At 40.2% G+C, this 17,421-nt stretch overlaps 1 protein-coding gene across 1 annotated transcript in view; it reads right to left on the bottom strand.

Moving 5' to 3' along the window:
- Positions 1–17,421, bottom strand: part of LOC124788491 — a 540,210-nt gene that overhangs the window by 117,005 nt on the left and 405,784 nt on the right. The window lies entirely within an intron of this gene.

Genomic DNA, 17,421 nt, shown 5'->3' with positions numbered 1-17,421 from the left:
CACTTCCATACATGGCTACACTCCATACAAATACTTTCAGAAACGACTTCCTGACACTTAAATCTATACTTGATGTTAACAAATTTCTCTTCTTCAGAGACGCTTTCCTTGCCATTGCCAGTCTACATTTTATATCCTCTCTATTTCGACCATCATCAGTTATTTTGCTCCCCAAATAGCAAAACTCATTTACTACTATAAGTGTCTCATTTCCTAATCTAATTCCCTCAGCATCACCCGACTACATTCCATTATCCTCGTTTTGCTTTTGTTGATGTTCATCTTATATCCTCCTTTCAAGACCATATCCATTCCGTTCAACTGCTCTTCCAAGTCCTTTGCTGTGTCTGACAGAATTACAATGTCATCGGCGAACCTCAACGTTTTTATTTCTTCTCCATGGGCTTTAATACCTACTCCGAATATTTCTTTTGTTTCCTTTACTGCTTGCTCAATATACAGATTGAACACGTTCGGGGAGAGACTACAACCCTGTCTCACTCCCTTCCCAACCACTGCTTCCCTTTCGTGCCCCTCGAATCTTGTAACTGCCATTTGGTTTCTGTACAAATTGTAAATAGCGTTCCGCTTCCTGCATTTTACCCCTGTCACCTTCAGAATTTGAAAGAGAGTATTCCAGTCAACATTGACAAAAGCTTTCTCTAGGTCTACAAATGCTAGAAACGTAGGTTTGCTTTTCCTTAATCTATCTTCTGAGATAAGATAAGTCGTAGGGTCAGTAATGAGAGATTAATGATGTAAAATATCTTGTTCGCAATTCTGAAGTATTTATTGTTACGGTTTTCAGCCTGAAGATTGGATTGACGCAAGTCACGATGTTGCACTATCCTCTGCAAATCTCTTGATCTCCGAGTAACTACTGCCACCCGCATCAGTCTGAATCAGGTTACTGTATTCATCACTTGGTCTCCTACCATTTTTACCCCATCCACTTCCGTCCACAACTAAATTGGCGATTCGTTGACGTCCCAGAATATGTCCTATCAACCTACGTCTTCTCTTCTAGTCAGCCTTCGCACAGATTTCGTTTCTCCCCAGTTCTATTCAGTACCTCGTCATTACTTACAAAATTTACCCACCCACTCTTCAGCTTTCTTCTGTGGCACCACATTTCAAAAGCTTATATTCTCTTTTTGTGTAAGCTCTTTACCGTCCATATTCCACTTCCATACATGGCTACACTCCATACAAATACTTTCAGAAAAGGCTTCCTGAAACTTAAATTTGCACTCTATGTTAATAAACTTCGCTTCCTTAGAAACGCTTTTTTTGTCATTGCCAATCGACATTTTATATTCTCTCTGCTACGATCTTCATCAGTTACTTGCTGCCCAAATAATAAAACTCATCTACTACTTCATTTCCTAATCTAATTCTCTCAACATCATCTGTTTTAATTCGACTACATTCCATTATCACCGTTTTGCGTTGTTGATGTTCATCTTATTTCGTCTTTTCAAGACATTCTGCATTCACTTCAACTGCTCTCCCACGTCCTTTACTGTCTCGGACAGAACTACAGCGCCATCAGCAAAACTCAAAGTATTATTTCTTCTCCCTGGACTTTAATTCCTGCTCCAAATTTTTCTTTTGTTTCCTTTACTGCTTGCTCAATACACGGATTGAATAACGTCGGGGATACGCTACAACCCTCTCACTCCCTTCTCAACCACTGCTTCCCTTTCATGTCATTCGACTCTTATAACAGCCATTTGGTTTCTGTACAAGCTGTAAGCACCTTTTCGCTCCATGTATATTACCTCTTTACCTTCACATTTTCAAAGAGAGTGTTCCAATCAACATTATCCGAAATTTTCTCTAAGTCTACAAAAGCTATAAATATATGTTTGCGTTTCCTTTACCTATCTTCTATGATACGTCATAGCGTCAGTTTTGCCTCACATGTTCCTACAGTTCTCAGGAATCCAAACAGATTTTTTCCAAGGTCACCTTATACCTGTTTTTCCTTGCTTCTGTAAAGAATTCGAACTAGTATTTTGCAACCATGACTTGTTAAACTGATAGTTAGGTACTATTCACGCTTGTCAGCACCTCATTTCTTTGGAAATGGAATTATTATATTCTTCTTGAAGTCCTAGGGTCTCATACCTCTTGCACACCAGGTGGAAGAGTTTGTTCATGGTTGGTTTTCCCAATGCTATGAGTACCTTGGGCCTTGTTTCGACTAAAGCTATCAGGGATAAAATGAGGGAACGAAAGTCATTTGTAACTTGTACAGAAACCAAACTGCAGAAAATTGAAAAAGGTCATTCTAAAAGAAATGCACATTTTAAAAAAGAATCCAAATTTTTTTTCTACACCTTAGCTATTCACGGAGGTCATAGCAACATTCTTCCTGCGTGCATTCAAATTAAAATCAACCTGTTCCCGCAAGTCACGCTATCTTTGCACTCCGTCCATGTGGCAGCTGCACTTGGTATTCGTCTGAAGCAGCGTACTGTTATAGAGCTTCTGAGTCTTGAGGGCGAGCCAGAGACAAACACTGACAAGAGACGGAAGAAGGTGTGTGGGGATGAAGCCGGTGATCGGAGCAAGCGACCTCCCACGCAACGGTAGACCGATTACTGCAATGACTCGTCACAATGTGCAGCGTATTCACAATCTGATTTTGGTCGACAAGCGTGTAACAGTGAACGAACTGTCAATCCGAGTGGGCGTATAAGAAGTGAATGTGTGCAGAATATTAAGAGAGTTGAAAGGTTTGTGTCAGAATGTTGACGGTTGCCCACTATGATACACCGAGGACAATGTGCAGTAAAATGTTGGAACAATATGATAATTCTGGAGCTGATTTCTTTGTAAGAATTGCGATCGAGATGAAACACGGTTGCAGTACTTTGAACCGGAGATCAAGAGGTGAGTGATGAAATAACATCACCAAAAACTGCCGAAGAAGAAGAAATTCAGAACTATCTTCCAGCAGGAAAAGTTATGACTACTGTGTTTTTTGATTCAGGAACACTGTTGCTTATGAACATGATGCCCAGCTCAACCCCAATCAGTTTCTGACACGTATGTAACAACCGTGAAAAATACTTCATTTTTGAGTGTGTCATATTCGACAGCAACGTAAAATGTGATTATTTGCTGTTGCATGGTAACGCCCAGCCACCACGATCGCAGAGCTTGGATGAACAGCATTGGACAACCACCCTACAGCCCTAATGTGGCACCTTGATACTGCCAACTCTTTCATAAACTCAAAGAATCGCTTCGCAGAACGAGATTCGAAGCGGCTAAACAGTGCTTCAAACGTCCCGTTCCAGGCTTTTCCATGCAGATATACAGCGCTCAGACGGATAGAGAGACAGAGACAGAGACAGACTATGTGGAGAAATGACAATTTGTCTCTCAAGAATGCAACAACATACTGTAAAAATATCAAAGATATGGGAAATAAATTGGATATTTAAAATACATTGTGGACTTGCTCTCGAGTAACCCTCACAATTGACAAGGAAATGAGACGGCACTGCAACCGATTATTAAATCTCTACACAAAGCAAGCGGTAAAAGTAACTCGGACAGATTTGCACTGAGAGTTAAAGTTTAAGGATAAAAAATAAAGAGTTTAAGGTTTGCCAATGCCGTAGCAACTCTTTCAGAGACAGCGAAAGACTCAAAGATTCATAAAAGGGAATGGCTAGTGTTATGTGAATCAGTTTGAATAGATGCAGCATCCTGAAACGTTTTATGTAGCTTTATTTAAGCAAAGAGCGATTTTGAACATTCACTTATCTCCATTTGACGTCATACATTTATTCTTCATTACCATGACCACAATGTTAACTTTGGTATAATGTTTTCGTCTACTGAGTTTTGTACGCTGCAGCTGCCTTTTAATCTGTAACCTGTAGCTCTTAGTTCCGCCTTTATATGCGTAGAACAAACAGGAACAGACTTTTATCTTCACCGATGCGCTGATGAAGCACAGCATTCAGAGTGTAGCCAGCTAATGATTTGTTTATATATTCTGAAAGGCAAGTTACAATTTTCTCACAGATTCCAAAACTACTCGGAGGTAGACATAATACTGCTGACCTTAAAACTTGTTATGCACAACTCTACGATTTAAAAAATGCTTAATATACAATGTATGCAATGTAATGAGATGCACTAAGTTACGTTATAGGTACTTTTCATTATTATTTATAATGATATGAAATGACTACATTTAGCGTTTTGAAAGTATGTTATAAGAAGAATACCAGTGAAATAAATAGATGGGTACGTATTGTGCTCAAATCAAATAAAATGATGTTGGGTGAACTTAAACGGGAAGTGAGACACTAAAAGTAAACATGACCGATGAAGGGCTAAAAAGAGTACAAATTTCACACTGGCGGTAGCAAGAAATGCTTTTCTGAGTAAGATAAATCTGTTCAAATATAATTTTAAATTTTAGGAAGTCTTTCTTTCTTAAGTATTTGATTGGAGTGTAGCATGTTATGGTGTTATGGAAGTGAAATATGGACGATAAGGAGTACAGGCGAGAACAGAATAGAAGCTTTTTAATTTCGGTGTTTGCTTATTAGTTGGGTACATTAAGTAATTAAGATATACTGACCCGAATTAGACAAGAAGCTTTATGGTATCACTTTCGTGAAAGAGGGTGTAGTTTCAATAGACACATACTGAGGATCAAAGAACATATAATTTGGTAATGGAGGAGAGAGGGCTATGTTAATCATATAGGGAGACCAAGAGTCAAGGAGACTAAGCAGATTCATATAAATGTATGATGCATTAGTTACTGAGAGCCAATGAGACTTGCACTGCATGGAGTAACATTAGTCTTCAGACTAATGACTATGGCAACAATAGTATCAGATCGTTGCTTCCAAAGCTAGAAAATAAAAGTAATAGAAACTGTCTACTTTGTTGATCTACTCCTGAAAATGTATGCATAATTCTGACACATAAATTAGTTTCAGACCTCTGCTATCTTAGGATAATATTTTTCCATCCCATTTTCTGCTGAAAGACACTGTGAACCTTGTTTGCTTTCACTTAGGCATCTGTAAGAGTAACAGTTGTTAATGCATTTGTACTCATGGCTGGAAGCCACAATTTCAGGTCTACTTGCGTATAAATAGTAACAGAGTTAGTGGATTAAAGTAGTTTATAATGAACTGAATCGGCTTTTGAAGTATTTCAGCAGCTGATTCCTTTTGACCTGTAATGATAGAGCTAGAATGAATTTAACAGAAATAAATACATAATTTGGTGACTTGCACAACACAGAGCACTTCACATTCACAAATGTAGATTATGAGGTAAAATTCACAGTGCGATACAACTAACGTGAATCTCCTGCTGTCAGTATTCTTGGAAGAATAGAGAACAGCAGGTTGAAATTGCGTAAACTTTTTCAGACAAAAATACTTTCGGTTCTTTAAACAAAATTTTCACGTGTTAAAAGTTGGTTCTGATGTGACACTCACTTCTGAACTCTGGTTACAACACAAACTTTCTGTTTCTGCAATACCTAACACAATAGATATAATTATTCAGACCGAGGTCAACAGAGAATTCAAAGTTTCACCTTCAGTTTCTTTTTTAAAAAGAATATTTAGATTTACTAATATTTATTGATAGAGACAATTTTAACTGCAGTAAAGTAAACTTGATAGGATATAAAAATACTTCAGTTCAGTCACTTAGTTTCTCAGTTATAACTGCATTTTAAGTAACATTAATCAATGAAAAATTAACATAGATATATAGATGTGATATAATTCTATCATTAACATGTATTATTTTTCCTACAAGTGGCCTTTTTTTGTGTTCTATAGCTACAATCATGTCAACCTGGTTCATTCACAATTTAATAAAAATGGTTTGCCTAAGTCAGGAATGGACACTGCAGTGGAGTGGACACCATTTAATTATGACTCACTGAAATACACAATAAATCAGCTTAGTGATACTTTTTGTAATAGTGCATATCACAGATGACTTTGCTGCATACAAATGTAACATATAGACTAATAAATTCAATTTTTTATATTACCATATTTTAATTTAATATTTCTTTTGTTGCAAGTACAACACGGAGATTTGGAGACCACCAATCACTACATGGCATGGTGCGAGATGACTGATACCCAGGTTTTTATGTAGTTACATGTTCTTTTCCTTCGCTGCTACACATAGGGGAGGTGTAAATGTTCATGAATTATGTAGCAAGTGTTGGATATATTTCATTTTGTCCTTATATATTTTACATACACTCACTGTAATCACACGTTTTCACATACCTTAGCTTTATGCTATATTATATTGTAGTTTTGCCCTTCTTCATATTTCCATACACTGTCAGTAGACCACTCAATAGAAAAATGTCTGCGTCTCACCTACCATGAGACTTGAAGACCTCAAGTTAATTATCTCTAAAAACCACATTCTTGTGCCATAAAACGTGGTTAATTGCACTTCAAGTTGGATTAAAAAAGTTGTGCCACTAATTAATTTCAAAATTGGTAATTGCATTTCCTAAAAGCAAAGTTGACATAATAATACTACTGTGTGTGCGTCATCTAAGTAGTCATTACTGTGATTAGTAGTGCGCTTCAAGTGATGTTGAGATTGGCAGTGGCAGAAACACAAGACTGGTGGCCCGAATTATTCCGACTACTACCGACACCCACAGATTCAATACTAAAGAGTGTGTGCGCCATAAAAGTTTGCCATACAGTACTTCTTGGGAATTCATGACCGTTTGTTTTCATGGTGCCTCATGTTGCATCAAAATTACTATATAAATGAAGGCCTTGGGTTACTATGCATGATGCTTTCACTGTTGAAGGAGAGAATTTTTAACAGTGTGAAATAATGAGATCCATCCTCCACGAAGTCATAACAACAGAAACATATCCATAGTGATGCACAAAAGTAGAAAGAAGTGCAATCGTCTAAGAAGCAAATGTTACTGATGCAGCTGCAAAAGACTCCAAACACCACAAAGACATTTTCCCATGATATGTACTCTGCTTGGATTGCAGCAAATCTTCCAAGCTTCAGGCGCCTGAACATCGTGCGTTTCTACAAAAGTAATGTGCCCAACACAGAAATTGAGAAAAATGCGATTTAGATTTTTGTTACCAGGAGACAACGGAATGTGACCATCACTGTGTAGCTTTCCACCACATATGGATAACCTTTGAGGAAACGAAGGAAGTATGTGGATCTTTCTTTGGCAGTCTAATTGTCGGTAAATGTCCCCAAAACCACTGTTGACATCCTGTAAAGTGTTTGAACGTGCAAAATATTCAACACCAGTTCGTTTTGTTAGTGACGGTTTTAAAGTGCTGTGACCACAGAGCATTTAAGAAGAAAAACTTCTTTTATGCATTCGGATGCTGCACTCTACATGGTGTAGGCTGAAACTGCCCTACAAGTATTCTACCCTCATTACTCAGCTTCATTTGTCAGGCCCACGCATTGCAACATATTGTTGAAGAAATGCACGACAGCTACCCAGAAGTAAATAAAACAAATTCATATACGAAAGAAAGTGTTTGTTAATGCCCTGCATCGTGTGCCACTCTATAAGGAAATCTATTCAAGCCTAGTCTCTGATAACATGGGTTTCTTTGACTGAAGATATCAGTTTTTATAATGAATGTTTTCAAGCTGCGAAATCTGTGATGGATTAATTTTTAAGAGAATCTTCAGTTCCAGTAGACGCACAAAATACACTCACCGAACCTGAATTAGCAAATTTTATTGTGTACATGCATAGGAACTACAGCTTCCTTGTCAGCAACATTAAAGGATTGCAGTTTATCGAGTTTCCGATGCAGAAATCTTTATAAAGTTTTGAGACTGACATGGGAAGTGTGGTTGAGGGTACATACGTTTTCGACTTAAAAAAGACATACAAAATCCATCAATTGCCTAAGACACAGAACAACTGTCTCCAGACTTCGTTCCAGTTGGTTTATAGGCAGCTCAAGCTGTGGATATACACTGACGATGCCTTCCAAGGATGCCGGAATAGTGTAGAAGGAAGTAGTTTTATCATTTTAAAATTTGTCACCATAGTGAATGGGGTAACAACCTGCGGATTGGTTGTATGTCTAATGTTGGACAAATATATCCTCCATTAGAGTATTTCATTCCGCATGACTAATACTTCAGAACCCGTATGGCCTTAGCAGTACAGCATTTCTGCCGGCCGGAGTGGCCGAGCAGTTCTAGGCGCTGCAGTCTGGAACCGCGCGACCGCTACGGTCGCAGGTTCGAATCCTGCCTCGGGCATGGATGTGTGTGATGTCCTTGGGTTAGTTAGGTTTAAGTAGTTCTACGTTCTAGGGGGCTGATGACCACAGATGTTAAGTCCCATAGTGCTCAGAGCCATTTGAACCATTTTTTGAACTGAAGGAACAATGTATTAAACTTCTTATGAAGGAGCAATACAGGAATCCTCTCGTGCGATTGATTGCCTGTTAGGTATGGTCGTCCTAGAGTACAGGTGACAAAACATTACACCGGTCTGTGGACGTGACTTCGATCATGAACCACCTGCTCCAGTGAACCAATACCTGTATATTTAATAGGATCGCCAGATATGGTTAATGCCAGAAAGCAGACTGTATTTGTTTCAGACATATCAGAACACAGGGACACAGTAATATCTTATCGAATTCCCTAACAGATGACGTTAGCAGAGTTTTTATAGTACTTAGACTTCCTCTGTTGGATGGTACACATTACCGAGGTGGGAGAGAATGTTTGGGTGATAGACATGAATGCACACTGAGAGATGCAAATCTCCTTTCGGACTGCAGTACCTGTATGTAGTTTGGAGATGTGTTGCAATGCAGTAGCAAAATGCTCATTCTTCCTCCATGCCCTGTGAGGTATGGAGGTTTCCTGATTTTCTGAACAAGAAACACCATCATAACTGCTCATAATATCTTTTCTACTGCCTCCTGTTGCAGTGAAAAGCTTCGTTTGGGACTGGCCTTACGTATTGGACACGGCTGGCATAGCTACGACAACATGTTTCCATTTCCACCAAATGGTCAAAACGCGCTCCTGTCGCACTAACTCAGCTCGCCCTGTTTCTCCATGAGATGCAGATGGTCTTAGATATAGCGCTCCCCAACTTACGTTCAGGTCCGACTTTAATGATCAGCTTCAAATGTCGGTTCTCAATATTGTCCTCCAAAAAGAACATTGTCTTCCCTCCACCGATTTCCATTTGATCTACCTGGTGAGTGTAATGCGACTACTGAAAAAAATATTACTCGCCATGCATACTGACTCTCATGATCGATTTAATTACACAATCTATCAAACTGATTTTGATATCAATGACGCACCGCCTGATGGTGGTGGAGATGGCCAGGGCACCACAGAATGATTCTTGACAGGTGTTTATTTATTTTCTTTTTCTAGTTGCGGCGATATGTTTTAACAAAATTTCAATCTCCCACCTACACAGGTCGAGAGAGGCTCTCACGATTTGGTTCGTAAATGATAGTATTATGTAGCATCGCACTAGTAAAACGGGACGTGCCACAGTATACAAAACAGGTACATCATCTTGAATTATAGCTTCTTGTTGCCGAACGTGAAATGAATGTGTTTTTCTTCCGACATGTGAGCCAATGGCTTGAAAGAGTGTATTCTCTAATGTTATTTCATGTGTATGAAATGTTTGTAATACACATGTGCGCGACAGTTTATTTATACAGTAGACCATGAGCACGGCAGGTGCTCTCAGGTCGTTTAATTTGTCAATCAAGCTGAGAGAAATCGCTTAATATAGAGGATTTTTTCTTTGGAGTTTAAATTCTCGCTTTTTCTTTACTCTGACGACGGCTTCGGGATAACATGGGCATTCTGCGGTGATCGGTAATTTTTCCAGCAAAGTAGTCGAAGTTTTTTTCCTGATTTTACGCAGGCTGGACATGACTCTCCTGATCAATTGTGATCGGAGGCGGTGCACTTTGTTCGGAATCACAAAATAATGAGATGCGAATTGTATCCTGCAATCGAACGTAAAAAACAATACCGATTTTGCTGGTAAACCTGACAGAAAATGGACTACGCCTATTTTCATGGAAAAGGACATTTTTCAACGTCGCGATTGTGTTCTCTTATTTTAATAGATGCTCGATTGTAAGAGACGCGTTGATGTTAAATGCAATTGTTCTCCATCGCAGAATCGCGGGTGCATGGGGAGAGAGTCTACTGTCAATGGTCGAAGGACACATCCGTGCTCTGAGTAGGGGCATGGCGGTGCTGCTAAATTTCTCTTTTGTGTTGGCAAAGGGCCATCGCCTCAATGCAAGCTGCATACTGTGAGCGACCGTGGAGAACAGCAGAAGGCCTGATGAAACCAGTGACTGCGGAGGGGTGACAGTGGGCCACAGAAAAAGTGCTCGGCAGAGCAGTTAGCGATTTGAAAAAGCGATCTGGATCTTTCTCCAGAATTTTGTTGTTGTTCCAAAGGGTTCCAGTCTTTCTCAGAAATACATTTAACAGATTGCAAGAAAGAGTTGTGTTGATGATAAATAAAATTGTTAAAACTGTGTTCCGGACCGAGACTCGAACTCAGGACCTTTGCCTTTCGCTGAGCTACCCAAGCTTGGGTAGCTCAGTTGATAGAGCACTTGCCCGCAAAAGACAAAGGTCCCGCGTTCGAGTCTCGGTCCGGCACACAGTTTTAATCTGCCAGGAAGTTTCATATCAGCGCACACTCCGCTGCAGAGTTAAATTCTCATTCTGAAATGCAATTGTTCTCCGTCGTAGAACGGTTGGCTGCTGGGGGGGGAAGGAGGCCATGTCTACTGTGGGTGGTCGCCAGACACAGCTGCGGAGTGTGGGGCTGTGTCGCTATACTTTAGATGAACAAGTTGCACTTGGGGCGGCCGTCGTTTTATCACCTATTGTTTAGTTGACTATACATGCTATTGTGTTGGTGAAGGAGCATCGCCGCAAGGCAGTTAGCGACCACACAAAGCACGGTGGAGCAGCTGGCCATTTGAAAAAGCCTGTGTCCTACCTATAGGTGTATGGATGGAGGGAGGGAGGGAGGGAGGGAGGGATGAGGGGTGGTAAGAGGGCCTGGATTTTCGGCAGTTTGTGGACCCCTCTCGAGGAGAAGGCATGTTTGACTACCACTCCCCACCCCCCTGCAGTCTTTTGGGATGACGATTTACCCCAGTACATGTGTTGCATAATGACGCGTTCATTATGAGTGCTGATTTTTTTCATTACTGTTTTGAAACTGAACTGTGATGCATTTTTTCCATCAGTTGTGGTAGCGTGTATTGGCTTTGGTTACCTGGGCTGCAGAGAGGCTTTTGAGCAGCCATCTGTAGCAAATTTTGACATCAAATAACGATAGATACTGCCCTCAACTGTATGCTTACGGGTAATACACTATTTAAACTCTTCTCTGTCCAACATCAGCATTTCGTCAGTTGAACATATTTCCAGCCAAACAGAATAAAAATAGTACCTTACACACCTGCATTTTTCGCGCCAGCTTGTAGGTGAACAGTAAAGTTTGAGTGTATCCGTCACTAGTTTCGAGTGGTACTGCGAAATTTTTTCCCAGCATGATAACGTCAGTTGTGTGGTATCGTCAGTTTTTGAGCTGTATTACTATTTTAGGCCGTCCTTGTGTAGCGCTATGCATATTGTGTGTAATTAGGCCTGATATTTAAAATTAATTACGTAATTAGGGCCGGCCGAAGTGGCCGTGCGGTTAAAGGCGCTGCAGTCTGGAACCGCAAGACCGCTACGGTCGCAGGTTCGAATCCTGCCTCGGGCATGGATGTTTGTGATGTCCTTAGGTTAGTTAGGTTTAACTAGTTCTAAGTTCTAGGGGATTAATGACCTCAGCAGTTGAGTCCCATAGTGCTCAGAGCCATTTGAACCATTTTTTGAACGTAATTAGGACCTATGTTTACACCATTTTTCTGACCAAAATACACTAACCTTACCTTCCTTTCCTGCATCTGAACAGTTTCCTGAGTTTGGGGTGCACTTGGGCTTTCCATCCTGTAAAACTAGGGTTCAAGCCCCAGAAAGAGCACTACCACTTTTAATTTCCCTCAATTCCAAGCGCCTCTGGTGATATAATTATGTTAGGGGGATGCACTTGGGCTTTACATTGAGAAGGGTTTGAGTCCCAGAAAGACCACCTCCAATTTTCCCACCAATAATTGCAATAACTGGAGGGAGGGGGGGGGGGGGGGAAGGTGGATGTCAGCACAGCCCTGGGACAAAGAAATTCCCGCCAAAATTTGAAATTTCCACCAAAACTCTAAATTTCCACCAATAGGGTAGGTTGGGAGAGGGGGAGGGTGGGGAAGGGGGAGGGGGCTATGGCCCATGTGCAGGATCAGAAAAATACATCATCTGGGGGTGGGGGTGGGTATGGTCGGGGCAGGGTTGGGTGTGGTCGGGGGCAGTGGGGGGATTAATTGATCACCCCCACTACCCTACTACTATTATGAAGCCACAACCATCTTGTACAGTGCCTTCTTGACAACTTGGGTCAATAGCTTCATGCGGTCTGTGCCGCACTCGAAATCTACCATTACTTCTTACCAACTCAAATGGAGACTCATCTGACAGAGCACGGTTTTCCACTCGTCTAGGCTCCAGTCGATATGGTCGCGAGCCCAGGACAGGCACTGTAGATGGTGTCGTCTGCTGCCATCATCCGTTAACTCCAAATTTCGCCGCACTGTCCTAATGAATACGTTCGTCGCTCATCCCACATTGATTTCTGCGGTTGTTTCATGTAGTGTTGCTTGTCTGTTAGCTCTGACAATGCAGCTGCTGTCGCTCGCTAAGCGAAGGCTGTCGGCCACTGCATTGTCCGTGGTGAGAGGTTACTCCAGAAATTTGGTATTCTTGGCATATTCTTGACACTATGGACCTCTCTAACGATTTCCGAAATGTAGTGCCCCATGCATCAAGTTCCAAGCACCATTCCGCATCAAAATCTGTTAATTCCCGTCGTACGACGACAATCACATTTTCACATGAATTACCTGAGTACAAATGTCAACTCCACCAGTGCACTGCCCTTTTATGCCTTGTGTACGCGGTGCTACCGCCATCTGTGTACATCTATATCGGTATCCCATGACTTTTGTTACCAGAGTATCCACGATTAAGTATTGGTAACTTATATAATCAGTATTATAGTCTTATGAATTTTTGAAAATAATTTAGTTTCGTGACCGATAACACGATCGAAACTTCTGATCCCCTTAGAAAATTTCATTTTACCCTTTAAGTGGTAATTACTCCCAGGCTGGGATCCATTGGTCTTCTGTATGATTTGTTTCATAGACGTTTAATTGCCGAACGTCCGGTACAGTATACAGTATAGCACACTATCATGTTTCCATTTGTGACTCGTTTCAGGTGTCATTCACGTGGAACACCTTCAATGGAAACACAGCTTGTTGGAGTTCCTGTGCCCGTTTATTAACAGTCGGAGCTGACTCCTTATAAACCTGCATCAGCTACAAAAGAATCCGCACTGAGAAACTATTTAAAACAAAGTTATTTCAAAACGTGACACTCTTCCTGGCCATCCATTTTAACGCAACAAACGGAACACGACGAGAAATGTCGTGTCAACAACACTATTTCGTATATGAAGTTGAAAACTGGATTACGCTATTGCATTATATGTACGAAGATAAGGAAACCCATGTCAATACCTTTCCTCGTTGCCACGACATTCCACTCGACTGTTATTACCAAATTCATTGGTGCCATTTTATACTGCCAAATAATATCAGTGATAATATCCTTACCAATTTTCATTGCTTCAGCAGCGTCGTCATTTTCGAGCGGCGTTCGGTGGTCTATTTTGTCTTCTGTTTGTCTAGTGTTTCATTTGACAATAATTACTGTGAAATCCAAGAGAGCTGCCACAGCGGTTAAGACAGACGTCTAGTATTCAGGGAGAGTTTAGTTCACATTCACTTCCGCCAATAATGTCTCTCTGACGTTTTCATATGCCGCTTCAAGCGGGTATCTGAACGTTCATTTCAATCAAGGTACAATTGCAATAGAATGATTAATCCCAAGGTTCTAATTATCACATCGAAAAAGCAAAGTTACGTAACTTGCTATTTGTTCATTTGCAGGTACATGTATGCAGTCATAGTACAGAACAAAATGTCAGAGCCCATCTCCTTTTCATCCGTCATCTTCATAAGAAACTAAAATGGTACTGTCTTGTTGACGTAACCACCTTTCACTGTCGCTCGCCGTTTGTGTCATTTGGTTATAGTTGCTGCTGTTAATTTCATTTAAGGCACTTTTTAATACAGATCTTCAATACCTGCCTCTTGAGATTTCTCTCCAGGATTTTTTCTTGAACAATGATTTTCATGAAACTGTTACGTCGAATTAAGGAGAGGTTTACTATGTTTTGGTTCAGAAACAAAATTTTTAATTGCATTTTTGGATCCATAAAAGTGTTTAGAATCCACCCCTGAAACGGTTTTTCCGAATACGAAACGGAAATGTTTGCTATTCGCGGTTGAACAAAAAAATGCACCTGCCTGAAATCGACCTTTTTCACGCACCAGTTTTTTCGTTCGGAGAACGAGTAATTGTACCGGTGCTTGGGAGGAAACACACAAAATTCAAATGAAAGTTTGAACGACTGTGTTAGGAAGTTAGCCCCCAAGCATTTACATTATTGTGTGAAGACGGTGGAGATTGCGACTTTCCTGCCAGTGAGCAGCTTCAACGAAGGGTATTCAGCAATTCTGAAGACCATGATAACGATGGACGTCACCCTGGGACTCTATTCGGCGCAGTTCGCCAAGAATTCGGACGACCACCGGATTCAAGCGGCTGAAAACCGCTTGTCACCGGCCGTACGAACGGCTCTGGGGTAACGCAGGATGGCCCACAGCAAGCAGAACGCCCTCTTTGAGGAAGAGAAAGGACTAGTTTATGGCCCTGGAATCGCAGATTGAACGTAAGTTGCATAATATTTCGTTTATATGTAGTCAAAACTTCAAACGCTTTTTTCTCGAAATGACTTTTTTTATAGCGCGGTGTGGTAACTTCAAATCTACTGAACCGATTGGCATGATTCTTTGTTTCCGACGAAGCTAACTAAATTGTCTAGGAGTTGTACCACTTTAATACGATCCATCAACTATAAATATTTTTACTTGGCCGACTAGGTCGAAAAATCGATAAAAAACCCTATTTTTCAAATGGCCGCCATTTTGTTTCCTATGGTCCAAATAACTTTAGCGAGGTACAGCTCCTAAAGAATCTTATAAACTTCGTTAACGTCAGCACAATTTTGGTTTCAGACGAGCCGGCTGACCTGTGATACACCGCGCCTGAAGGTCTACATCGAAATTTTGTTTCGTTACGACGGCACTTCCGCCTTTGCTCTTCGACATTTCCGGTCGAAAAAATTGCAGTTTGTAGCGGAAATACCAATAAACATTTTGACCAGATGTGACATTGATATCTATAACATATCCTGAGAAAAATATTCTCAAAGATCTTGCCTTTTTCGGGCCAAAGATAGTAAACTTCCCCCTAAACTCAGGGTCCAATTACTTTACTTTATCTTTCAGTATTCACTCTTTTTTTTCAGTTGAGGATGTTTTGTGGCTCTTCTCCGTACCTACATATCTGTTGGTTGTATTAATTTTTTTTTTTTTTTCTCTCCATGATCCACCCTTCACAGACGTAGCTTAAGATGTTCGAAATAAATGTTTTGATGGATTTCTTTTTACTTCTATATAAAGGTCGTCAATAAATTACTCTCTCACCGCCCAGCCGCATCAATGTGATCGCCTGTCAAAAGCGTGAAGTACAGGAAGAAACTGAATGAAGTACTAGGAGATAGCGGCAGGGATCTGGACCCATGGCGACTTAAGCGCTAGGTTTCTTGGCCGAGGCCTCCATAGCGCGAATAGCCCGATCGAGGTGTTCCCACAGATTCTCGATTGGTTTTAAATCCGGGGAGTTTGGTAGCCAGAGAAGTACTGTAAACTCATCGCCGGCCGTTGTAACCGAGCGGTTCTAGGCTCTTCAGTCTGGAACCTCGCGACCGCTACGGTCGCAGGTTCGAATCCTGCCTCGGGCATGGATGGGTGTGATGTCGTTAGATTAGTTCGGTGTAAGTAGTTTTAAGTCTAGGGGACTGATGACCTCAGTTGACCAATATATATATATATATATATATATATATATATATATATATATATATATATATATATATATATATATATATATATATATATATATATATATATATGTGTGTGTGTGTGTGTGTGTGTAGGACGCAATATGGTAAAACATTTTAAATTATGAACTGCTTGACCCAATTTGTTTTTTAAATTGCAGGTAGTTGCACAAAGTTTTCAACAGAAGTTGTGAGAGTTTAATTTTGGAAAAGTGATGGTATAACGTTAACTGAAACTGTATGGGTGTGTCAAATAACCTGCTTTTGTTAATGCTACAAGAGTTACTATGTTGTTTCACTTAAATACACTGTTATTATGTTCTTTCACTGAGCGGTACAGAAAAGTAACTTGTTTCAAGGTTAGGAAAGGACTGCAACAATTCACTAACGGTTGCCAATAACGACAGAAACGTTTCCAAATTGCTAATGAAAGTAAACAAATTGACTTTTATAAAAATCTTTGCTTCTCTGCATGTTCTGGAAAACTACTGCAGATACACGTCTGAGACTTTTTATTAGATTCACCAAACCAATAACAAAATAAATGAAAATCGTGCTTATTATAACCTCTTACAGTTCTGCGATGGTTTCAGATTAGGAAAGTTGCTAAATTTCAGCAAAACCTTTTATTAGTCGTAACTCCGTAACTAAACATTTACGGGCCTATGTTTACATGAACTTCTTTCTTTAGTTTCACTTATTTTATAAGTGAAGACCAAACAGAGAGCTATATCTGAAAACGGAGAAACTGATGTAATGAGGAAGAGGAGACTACAGTTTTTTGGACATATATTCAGAATGGACAACAACAGACTAACCAAGCGGATATTCACATTACTCGATAGCTACAAATCGAAGCCAGCATGATTCATAGAGACTGAAAAAGGACATTTAAAATGCTGGAGTTACAATAGACACAATAGAAAACAGAACACATTTCAGAAAGGCAGTTCAAAAGGCAGAATTTCAGGAGAGAAAGAAAATAACTAGACGAAAGTGGACTCAAGAAGAAAGGGAACAACACTCTAAAAGGATGAAGGAAATTTGGAAACTGAAGAAATGTAATACAATGAAGAGTAGCCAAAGTTGATTCATCGTACCCTCCAAATGGGTTATTCGAAAGAAAAAAAAAATAAATAACACTACTGGCCATTAAAATTTCTACA

This window comes from Schistocerca piceifrons, chromosome 3 (genome assembly GCF_021461385.2).
Source record: "Schistocerca piceifrons isolate TAMUIC-IGC-003096 chromosome 3, iqSchPice1.1, whole genome shotgun sequence".
Classification (NCBI taxonomy): domain Eukaryota; kingdom Metazoa; phylum Arthropoda; class Insecta; order Orthoptera; family Acrididae; genus Schistocerca; species Schistocerca piceifrons.
The sequence above is the reverse complement of the archived record's forward strand: the minus strand, read 5'-3'. Positions and strand labels throughout refer to the sequence as shown.